The sequence below is a fragment of the Thunnus thynnus genome, chromosome 1, assembly GCF_963924715.1.
Source record: "Thunnus thynnus chromosome 1, fThuThy2.1, whole genome shotgun sequence".
Taxonomy (NCBI): Eukaryota; Metazoa; Chordata; class Actinopteri; order Scombriformes; family Scombridae; genus Thunnus; species Thunnus thynnus.
In genome coordinates this window covers 18,167,478-18,179,507 of record NC_089517.1, presented here as the reverse complement: position 1 = coordinate 18,179,507, position 12,030 = coordinate 18,167,478, and the positions used below count along the sequence as shown (strand labels likewise).

The window sequence follows — 12,030 nt, the reverse complement described above, 5'->3', positions numbered from 1 at the left end:
TCAAGCTACGCCTGCTCTTAATCCAAACCACAATTTCACCTCGGTACATCAAAGGGCCCGCATACGCACATTGTTCCAGCATCAGTTAGAGGAAGTGACAAGCAGGACAGAGAGCATAGAGGCTCAGTAGGTGCGTACGGCTTCTGCAGAGAAGTACTGTATGTGTTGAAAGAGGCATTCACCAACACCCTGCTGCTGCAATAGATACAACATGTCAGCCGAAGGATTGTTGAATGCATTACACAGGTGCAAAGCGGGATTGATCAGCATGTACATACACGAACGCACACTCATCTCACAGATAAAAGATCAACTACTCACATAATCTTGGATGATCATTTATACAAGAGAAAAAAAGCCATAAGACAATCTGGTAATTTACTACAACTGCTTTCACCAGGGGAAAAACAGCAGGCAGTTGGAAAGTGTTTGCTGCGTGTTGTATTTCATTTTAATGTCATTCTCTGACTGTCTGTTCCAGTCACATATTAACCTTCACCATCCAGCCTGTTGCTGACTTGCCAACTGGGAATATCAACACAAACTCCCTGCATGTGTGTGTCAAGGGTGGGTGAATAGCTTATGTCTCAAAATTGGTGTGTGGGGGTTTTTGCACACATGTTACAAGGTCCAATCTTACTGTCATTCTCTGCTTCCTGAACCTCTATGATGGGGAGCAGCCCAGCTACCAAGGGCCTGCGAGGGTTAATCTAGCACTGAGCCAGGCCACCTCAGGGGAACCTGCCTGGAAAATGGGTTAATAAAGGTCATCCCCCAAAATAAACACTTTACAGAATGTTTCTCCATTCATCCCTCTTTAAAATCAACTTGCAATAAAACGGGTCTGGGTGCAATTACTGCCGCTGCATTGGGGCATGAAATCAACCTGCTCTGAGCAACAATCTCCCCCCCCCATGTTCTGGCTGAGGTCTGCTATGATCTCCACTTTTTAGCCTGTGCAGCTCCCCCTGTAGACCCTTTACAGAGTAGTCGCACCCAGTTTCTCTCACAGCTAGCAGGCAAAACCTACTTAAAACTACTTTATTGATCTGTCCAGAGGTGCAGAGCTAGGCTGAAAACTAAATAAATAGAACCATTTTATGTCTACTGAGCTTTTACAGAAGTGCAAGTGCAGAAAGTGCATTATAGAAGAATAGAAAAGTATGTAATTCTTCCAAAAGTAATTCTGTAAAATGTGCTGTTGCTGAAGAAAAATAAATGGCCAAGGAGACTGCGACAAATGACCTTAAATAAAACATTGCTTTATAGGGATTTCTGCTCCAAGTTTCCAGGCGGAATGGATGAAAGATGGATCTTGGCCTTGCATGTATGGAACATATGGAAAAACACAATAATTAATGTCACAACATGAGGTAGGGCCAGTGACAGGCGGGGGGATGGGGGGGAGGGGGGGGGGACACTGGGGAACACAGCTTTTCTCTGCCTGTGTATTTGGACGGTAAAACCAGATGGAGTCTGTTGCTGAATGTACGGTGGCCACAGGGCAGGAAAGGGCTCTCGTAAGTCCACATCCCTCCAAGTGTGTTACAAGTGTTACATTTTCCTGAATTAACTTAAATCAGTGATAAATTACAAACTACCACATATATCTACTTTGTCAAAAAAAATAAGCTTGTTGACTGTCAAAATATTTTAGTAACTGAAGAATAAAACAAAAAATCTGTTGCTATAAAAAACGCTCTTTCTCAATTTGTTCTACCCATGCTTGAATTAAATGGTTGGTGAAATTTGCCAACTTCCAACAGTTCAGCCACTTTTTAGAAGTAAGTAAGTGATTCATGGCTTTTGCTCTCTGTGTCGTCTTACTTGGAAATTCACTGGGCTGCTAACGCTCTCCTGAGTCATACAGATAATTATAATAATCCTTTTTCAAATCAAACCAGCTAAACACACTGAGCCACAACTAGAGGAATAATAGTCATGATGCTACACAATAGGAAAAAAAAGCATTTAAATATTTCTATCATTCACATAATTCCAAAATTTAATTCATTTTGGTAATTTGAGAAGACAAATGTGATTACATGAATTGGTATTAATTAATTGTACAAGAGATGCATGCTAAATATCTGCAATATATACAGAGGCATCAGCAAAAGGCATTAAATGATCATGTGTATTTTCCTCCAGCAACACGAAATATAAATTATATAATTTCATCTGGGATATCAGCTTTTATTACTATTATTATTTTTAAAATATGGAGCAGAATATACAAGATTCACCAAGGCAAGAAGGAGTATAAATGTTGGGGAAATAAATGCATTTCTTTTGAATGGCCATGATTTGCAGTAATGAGCTTCACACATAAAAGTTTAATATATGGCAACTAATGTCAGAGAAAGGCAAATCAAATTTTGAGGAGCTTCAAGGTGGAAACAAATAGTAGAGGTTAGTTGAACTGTCAATTAACAGCTGGCACAGTGTCTGAGCAGATTATAACATCCTCCTGAGTTTTGTTTTTTTTCCTTTGACTGTTTAAATATACTAGAAGAAAAAAAAATAAAGAAGTACATTTTGAAAAACAGAGACAGAAAGAGCTTCCACTCTCCCTCTGTTACTATAAACCCAACCTCCCCCCCTTTAAGAGTTACCCTCAAGTTCATCTTTGTATGGGCTGAGTGCCCGGGATATTTCTATTGCCAAGATGATCTTGAGGAGCCTGAGAATGAAGTGGAGCAGATGTGAGCGGGGCACTTGGGCAGCGTCCTCCCTTCTCCTCGTAAATACAGCAGCATTGTTGTGCTGGCACTGCTCTTCCTTTGTCTTAGCACTGCTAAGTACTGGATAATGTCATTTCACACCATCTGCCCCCAGGCTTCATTAAAGATACATGAATGGGCTATCTTATGAGGAACAGGTGCTATTGTTTGTCCCTCAAGACCCAGCACTAAGGATCTGACTCTGAATACTTGAAGAGGAGCATCTGTAGTGATCAGTCAGATAGACTTGGCTGAGGCCCCCGTCTCTGCCAGCACGCGCTCCAACAGAGGTTTCCGGGGGAACTCAGCCGCCTTGCAACATGTATCATCAATTCAGATGACCTGATGAAGTCTGTAGCAGGCCAGCACGCAATCTGTTTCCCTCTCAGGGAGACGCTATATAGTATTTGATAAATAGAACCAGCTTGCAGGGAGGATTCTAAGGACCATATTGAAACCTTATGAAGGAGATAATTAGATTTATTTTAGTCTTTTATGAAAGCAAGAAAAATTACAGGACAATTTATTGTTATTTTTTTTGCAACATTCAGTTCAGATAATATAAATTAACATACATTGATCGAGTTATATGAGAAAGGGCTAACACTTGCTCAATTGACTGTGCAATTGTTTTTTCAACAGCAGCCGGTCGTGGGGTCAGACTGCAGAGGGTCAGTCAGACGGCTCAGACAGATTCATCTCTGATGTGTAAATACACAAGGTGTAAAAGACAGGGTAGACATGAAAGAGCTCCCTTTATTTCTCCTAGCACTTACAACACATGCAACATGTACACACACACACACACACACAGACATATATACACACCCAAATTCAATTTTAATACAGCTGTATAGGATTATAATGAGTATTGTAGTTTCGCTACATCTAGTTTTTATTTTTTGTAATGTTTTTAAGACTTACTTGCTCTAAAATACAGATAGTACTTAACAGACTTCATGTGATTCAGGGAAAATCACATTTTAGAAATATTTCTACAGAGTGGTCTTTTATAAATGTGTAAACATCCACCCACAACACACAGGCAAGCAGCTCCAGAACACTGAGTGCAAATGGAGATGTACAGGGCATTACAGCACTCACTTGGTCCCCTGTCAACACCCATGTTCCTCACTGTCTGTTATAGCCTCTACAAAGCACCCAGGAGGCCTGAAGACCCCCTGCTAGCTTCTCCTCTGTACCCCCTTACACTTCCATGCACTGATCCACACTCACGTTTGCCACTCACTATGAACCACAATGTGAAGGAAGCTGGGGGAGTTGTTGTTTTTACTGCCAGAATCCATCAGTATTAACAAGATTAAAACAAGAAAAGACAAAAGGGGCTAAAAAGACAAACACCTGCCTCATTCTCACCGTGTTTCATTTTTATTAGCTTGAAAGGACCGGTGAGATCCTGCGTCTAATATCCTGATTAATTACTACTTGACACCTTTTAACACACCTCTCACACAGATGCTTGTCTTGGATATAATCTGCATTCATTTGCCTTGAGGAGACTTGTAAAAAGTAAAACCACTTCAAGTATTTTATGAAAATTCTGACAACAATACAAACGCATGTAGCCAAGATTTCTGAGGAACTCGTGGTGATGATCTTCACTCTGTACAATCATTTAGGATAGATTGAGCTCCTTTGACTGACAGAGTGTAGGGTATGCGCATCCAAAAAACTTCTACAGGTGCCGGATCAAAAATCAAACTAAAGGCAAGAATCAGATAAAAGATCTGCACACTGTACTAATAGCTCCCAGCTATTTTAATTGAGCAACATTTTGATCTAACAGAGATCTTCGTCAGATATTGTCAAATAACCATCACAAAGCAGAACAAGCAATATATAGACAAAAACACATTCATCACTCAGGTGATTGTGATCTACATGATTGAGAGTCAATCTACTACCCACATGGGGGACAGAGCATGCCTCTATGAAAAGGGCAAAAACAACTAGAAACATCAAGATCAATATTATACAGACTCATATTAAATACAACACATCAGAAGTTGAGTCAAATATATATCATAAATCATCCGGAAAAAAACATTTATCATAAAAAACTACTATATAGAAAAATACATAGAAAAAGTAGAAAAATCATATATTACTTGCCCAAAAAAAAACTTTTTTAGTAGTACAGGCAAGTTCAGCCTAGCAAAGAAGGTTGCATCAACAGATATAAATTTTTGGGAGAGGCAATCATATTTTCATTAAGATATCTGTAAAAGTAAAGTAGGGTCTGTCAGTCATACTTACAAAATAGGTTTGAGGTCAAAATCTAAATTAAAGCCCTTAGGTGACATAAAAATATTTTTCAAAATGATGTTGTTGATGTCCCCTCCCCTTCTGGGGGTTTTCATGTGTTCAATCCCAGTGTATCTCAGTGTAGATGGGTTGTGTTTGAATGATTATCTATAATGATTACCTTATAATGAGCTCCTTTGCCATTAGGAAAATATCACATTCACCAACAATCATTTAGAGGAGGACTCACATTTCACTGACATCTCATTTTAATACTTACTTCCACACTTTAGTAGCTGTCAGATCCGTAGCTCTCGCTAACCTTCTTTTTCACATATTCTATAGGAGGGGTTCTGTAATTTCACCCAGGGAGGATAGACTCCAGCTGTTGCTGTAAGAACTGATAGTTCACACTTCGTTCCCCCCTGCTCTTCACTGAGCTGCACGCTGAACTGCTGCGAGTGAGTAGAAATCACCTTTTGTGATCTATTTGAAGGGAAAGTGATCTTGAGGAAGCTGGCAAGTCTGGCTACATCCCAACAGCCGCACACACAGTAAAACTGACACTAGACAGCAGGATATGTTTAACACCCGCCACTGTGTACATAGCCCGCTGGGTGTACACTGTACTGGAGCCTAACCAGGATGAAAATCACTCAGTGGAAGCACTTCTGGGCGGCTGAATCCTCTGTGTTGCTTCAGGATTTTTTCCTCCACTGAAACAATCAACAGTTCTTTAAGCACAGTCCTTTACTATAGGTCACTTAGCAGCCAGTTATACTCCACTGTACGCTGAACACAGTTACACACCGACACATCTCATGGCAAGCACACACACTGATCGAACATAGATGTGATGGTGTTTGGATTTGTCTGTAGCTAATGGTAATCAGACAAATTGATCAATAGATTTGATCCAGACTTTGATGCTCCAGACTTCTGCTTTTAAATGAAGGTCTTCATACAGTATTACCACCCACTAGACTGAAGCACATTATTCCTGCTTGTCTGCTCTGGAAAATGAGCTCACTAGAGAGGTTCAGGTCACCAACAAAGGGCCCTTGTCCTGGTCAAGTCTCTGACCTTTCCTCCTCACTTCCTTCCTGCATCTGAAATCCTTGTACAGCACCCCTTTCTACAAAAGTCAAAGACTGAAATCCACAGCCAGAGATCAATAGCAGTACAAGCAGTAGCTTGAAAAAAAGTGTCATAACATTTTCACTGAATTGTTTGGGTACAGCACCGACTCTGACAGCAGGCACTGTTTGCTCAGGTTTGAGTGTGACGCTGCACATCAGTCACGCCTGTGCGTATTATACTGAGTGCTGTTCAGGATAAAGTGCAGCAAATCCAGACACTTGAGTGAGGTCAGGCCATCCAGAGGGAATAACCAATAGATGACTTCTTGTTCCACTAATTCCTTACACAGTAAAACAAGCCTTCTTGGAAAACAGCCATTCCAATATGTCTATATTAAGTCGGCGGGAGCTTGAAAGCGTGGTAGTCCAACCCTCTGACCCGCCTAACACACCCCACCCCAAATCCCTCCATCTCACTGCTCCTCCCGACTTCCACAGATTTCTGGATAAAACTGCAGGCTACTGTTTGCTTAAGTACACTGGATGGCATTTATAAGATTTCTCCACACTGCTCTAATTTAATGCAGTTTCAGTATTAAATATTGTAGGAAGAATAATAAAAGATCAAGCTTAAGTATGAGTCAAAATAAATAAAATAGGCAGAAAAAAATAAGGAAAACTATTTGTAAATCACAAGTCAGTGCATCTGTAATTTAAATGATGCACTTGATGAAAATAAAAATAAAACAAAAGAAAGATGCACACATTTATTTGTTAGCATGGAATGTGATCTATAGATTTAATAGAAATTGTCTACATAAAGCAAATTTTACGAATTCTTTATAAAAATGTATTTTATTTGGATTTGTATTATATAGTGTATATTAAAAGGAGCAAACTGTTTTCATGCTACAGCTCTCTATTACATTGTATTCTCTGTTCATATTCAGATATCAGATATAATTGTAGGAAATGCATTTCTACATACTGGCACAATATACACAATGAACTGTGTACACAGCAACACACACAATGCCACCATTCACCATTTAACCCTTACATTTTTAACATTAAATTCAATTTTAGATTTAGAAATATGAACTCTTTTTTTTTTTTTGCTGGGGGAGGGGCACATACATGGAAGTAATAATGAATATTCTTTCAAGGTCTGGCCATAAAATTAAGGTTTGCAGTAAACTGGCCAAATCCACCGGGACTCCCTCAAACAGCATATGTAATGACGGGAAAGAAGAGAACAGACATAAACAAACCCACGAGTGGGTTTGAGGCCAGCATCATTATCCAGTGTATACATCCTCGCTGTATGGAAACGGGAATAAGTGAAATGCCTCGGACCCTCATTGTAGGGGGGTGAGTGAGGTTCTAAAGAACATTGGACACGGGTTAGTCAGATAGCCAGCTACATCCATGTGGTGTGAACAGGGTAGGGGGGGTTGGAAAATAGAGGGATTTATGAAATAATATGGCTTTAAAGGTTTGAAATATCACATCTTAAACACTTCAGAGTAAGCAGAATGACACAGATGCTGTACACTGTTAATAGTTTTGTATTTTATAAAATGACTGAAAAAAAATTAAATTTTAGGGAAAAACCTTTATTTCCACATTTATAGGGAATCTACAAACTGCATTTTGTCTGATTTTGAATTTGTGTGATGGTATTGTTCACATTAGGGCTGGGTTTCCCCTGTCCCATCCTCCAGTCACAGACTGAGGCTCTGTCTTCACTATTACCTCTCAGCTGCTGGGGCCACAGAAAACAACAGAGCCCATTCTGTTGTTCAGTGGGCCTTTTAGGAGGGGCAACTTTATTGGAGGCACACGTGTGCTGAGACTTTCAAACATGCTCAAATATCATGGGCACATCTAATTATAGGCGAGAAAAACCAGAGCATTTTGTAAAAGATAAAACAAGAGAGGCACTATGACGACTCGGTTAAAAAAAAACAAAAAACACTTTTAAGATTTAATCCTATTTAAGAATCAATTCTGAAGTTGAGAAAATGACCTGTGTTAAAAAAGAAGAAAAGCAAGAGGTGTCTTTGAGAACTGATTTGTGGAAAAGACAAACAAACAAAAAATTTCTACAATTCTGTTTTTATGAAAAATTGTGCAGGACAAAATGGTTCATTCATTGTGTTCCATCGGGGAATGCTTGGACTCTCCTTCACCCCAAAAACAAGAAGCTCCTTTTTTGCGTTGGCCATGGGCTGAATGCTTTGCTTTGCCACCCCAGCCCTAAGAAAACACGCGCCCCTTTCTCCCTGCCGGCTGCCCGTACACAGTAGATCCTATTAATGCAGCTCCTTCTCCCTGTGAGTGTGCCCACTGCTGAGGACGATGGCCATGCAAAGCCAACGCAAAGACAAAACAGTTTGCACAACATTAGCAGAGAAAACAGAGTCCACGCAGAGAGGGAGAGGAAACTAAATCAACATCACACTGGAGGATGTGTTCTCTCCCAACTGATATTTTCCTTTCGGGGGTTGGGGCACAATGGTTGTTAAGTGTAGGCGCTCTGCCTTCATCCAGGGAAGATTTGTGGAGCTTCAAACAGGTGCTTCATTGTGATATTCAGATGGAACACAGAAGTACTTAATTCCTTATATTTGCATGTAAAGTATCAACGTTAAATTATCAGGGTTGTTTAGCACTATGATTAATTTAAAAGGAAATTAATTCCTGTCTGCCTACTGTGATACACTACAGTTTCATTCTTCTTCATATTTTCTGTCTTGTGTCGATTATTCTTGACACTTGTGAGAACTGATAGAAGTGGAAGTTTGTGTAATAAATTAACCCGTCCCAGGGCTGCTTTACAAACCCCCCAGGTGACTAATTTTAAGTAGACCCTCAGGTGTGATTTCACACATTACAGCCGTTCATGTGGCACCTCTCAGATGGAGCCTCTTAATTATCGCTGCTTAAACTGCTTAGGTGTCTGAATACAAAGGCCAATTACACAAAAGCATGGCTTTATTGTGTAATTTACAGCAATAATGGATCTATGTTTGTCTACATTCGTACCTCATTGACAAAGACACAGTGCAACTCAAGCATATGTTCCAACTGACTGTGTCTAAAGAGACTCAATAAAGCCAGTAATCATTTGTTAGACTTTGACAAAGGAATTATTGAGCGGTCTATTTTTTTTATTTTCAAGACTTCTGAGCAATAACATTCAGTAGCCCTGCTTGAATGCCATATCTTAAAGCTTACTTAACTTGTGTTAAGTAAACAGAAGGGACATTTCATCCAGGGAAATGGGAAGCAAGGCCTCCTTTAGTTCTGCCCTGAAGACGGTATCATGCCCTAATCAGACAAAATCCACAGACCCAGATCATTCAGGAAACATCTACTGTTTATATTCCTAAAGCAAGGATTTGTTTTAACAGACAAACGCCATTACATACCAACTGCTCATCCACTTAGCTTCATTTGCGAACCATCACTACCATCACTGAGGTTGTATCTATTGCACCTTTTTGCGCATCATTAAGTTTTAACAGGGCCACGATGGCTTTATTGTTTAAATTGCACATGACTTTATTTAACGTCAGCATTTCTTCTGCTTCCTGACAAGAAGTCACATTTCATAACTAATTAAATTGATCCCTCCCCACCGATAGAGTCCACTAAATGGAATTATTTGTATCCAAGTGTCAATATATTAAATCACAGGGGCTAATGAGTCGGGTCACTGCTTTCTTTTATCTTCAGTCTTGCATGTGCACATCTTCATCAGCTAACAGTCTCCTTAAATGGAGGATGAACATGCTGGACTGAGCCTCCCTGGGCGAGAGCCAAGCCCGTCTGACTAGGCTGTTAATGCCCCCACATAATCCTACTAGCAGGCTAACACAGAGCACTTCAACACAAGGGAAAGCACTGGCAGCACAGCGTCTACACAGGCACAGACACGCGTGTGCACACAGCAGCACACACTTCCTCACTTAAACACGCACACACACACATTATCATTTCCCTGCTCTATTATTCTCTTATTATCATGCTAACAGTTCCAATCTAGCTGTGCTAATTGGGGGACTTGCACATTCTCTTTAACAATGTCTATTTTTGTGCTTTTTTTTTTTTCTGCCGGTGCATTAATAAGAGTCTCACACTGAGAAAATCATTTGTGCTGGGGAGACAACAAAAGCATCTGAGAATACACAAATTAGCGCTATTATCTTTGTGCAATTACCATACAGCCCTGTGTTTATTTAAACTCATCTGACTGATTTAAAATATTTACCATCATGTTGTAGTTTTGAAGTCTTTGCTTCTCTAAATTGGTAACCAAACAGAATCAGTGCATTAAATTACTGCATCGGGTTGGATAACATGCATATTCCTTTTTGTAATAAAAAAGTAGTTATTATAAACCAATACTACTAAAAGCCATTTTATCATAGAAAGATAGATACATCGCAGCAATGAACCACTTTGACAGAATTTGTTTTTGTTCTATCTGGGAGATCTGGTAAGATAATGATTGGTGCTGCGTTACACAAAAGTTTAAAGCTTCAGCTGAAAAAAGAAAAACAGAAACAATGGTAACACATTCCCTTCTGCAAACATGATGGTAGAAGCATCAGGCTGTGTTGGGCTTGCAGGTATGAAGGGGACAGTAATTGCAGCCAGATACAGGCCAAGTATTAGGAAAAACTACTTCACAGTGTCAAAGATCTTACATTGGCTTGATGATTTATATTCCCAAAGGGCCATGACCCCAAGCATCCTAAGCATACTGCTGAATCACACTCTAATAGTGTCACAACAAGTATATGAAAGTCCTTGAGTGGTGCAGCTACAGTCAGGGTTTTTTTTTATCTATTTTTTTTTATTGAAAATCTGTGGAATTACTTGATAGTTCTTGGTCAAGTTAGATGTAAGGCATTACACTTAACCAATCTTGAGCACCTCTGCACTGTGAGCATGTGAGAATAACCTTAAATCCAGATTTGGCCAGATAATACAGATGTTTCCAGGGGACTGAAAGTTGCAGTTAAAGTTGCATCTATAATGTTTGATCTAGATGGATGACTGTATTTTTGAGGGAACAATTATTAGGTAATGTGTTGCTGTCACGATATTTAAATAGATTTATAAGTGTAAACTGAAAAAACTGCGATCGCTGCCATCATTAAAAACAGTACAAGTGTGTAACACAAAAACTTAAGTGTTTAACTGGACAGACTCCAGAGCTACTGAATACAGAAGACACTTTTACAGAGCCTCCCCTGTGAATTCTCTGGTTTCTTTGTAACAGAGGGAGAAGAAATGGGAAAGCCATGTGCAAGGACTAAAACACACTGCTGTCCAGATTTTCCCCTCTTCTAAAAATATATTAACTGAGCGTTAACAGCAGCATGCAAGATTATATCGTATTAAAGAAAAAAAAGCATCTATTTACATGCTCTTCATTGTCCATGTTAGAAATGTTGGGCATCTGCGGCGCTCTGGTGGCCTAATGGTTAAGGCATATACCATATAACTGCAACGTCCATGGCTTGATTCCCGGGTGGGGGACTTCTGTTGCATGTCACACCATCTCTCCCTTCCCTTGTTTCCTGTCTCGCTACGCTGATTCTCAAATAAAGGCAAAATGCCAAAAAAAATAATCTTAAAACAAAAGAGATGTTGGTGTAATTTAAATTTATCTTTAATGTTGAAACCTTTAGCATTTAAACATTGAATGTTAAATGAATGTCCCCCCACTGTTTATTTACACCATTAAAGATGCGTGTGTGTGTGTGTGAGAGAGAGAGAGAGAGTAAAAAACAAACAAACAAAAAAAAAATAACCTCCACAATGCCCTCCATAGAAATCCATTATCTCTCCAATCTTGGACCTCAGAGTATACTCAGGGTCGCCACATCAATGCCACAGCTAATGATAAACGACAATGTCCTGATGTTATTATGTTTTTAAGGGAAAAG

General features: G+C 39.6%; 1 protein-coding gene across 9 annotated transcripts in view; it reads right to left on the bottom strand.

Annotated features, from left to right (window-relative positions):
- Positions 1-12,030, bottom strand: part of sox6 (SRY-box transcription factor 6) — a 140,559-nt gene that overhangs the window by 42,196 nt on the left and 86,333 nt on the right. The window lies entirely within an intron of this gene.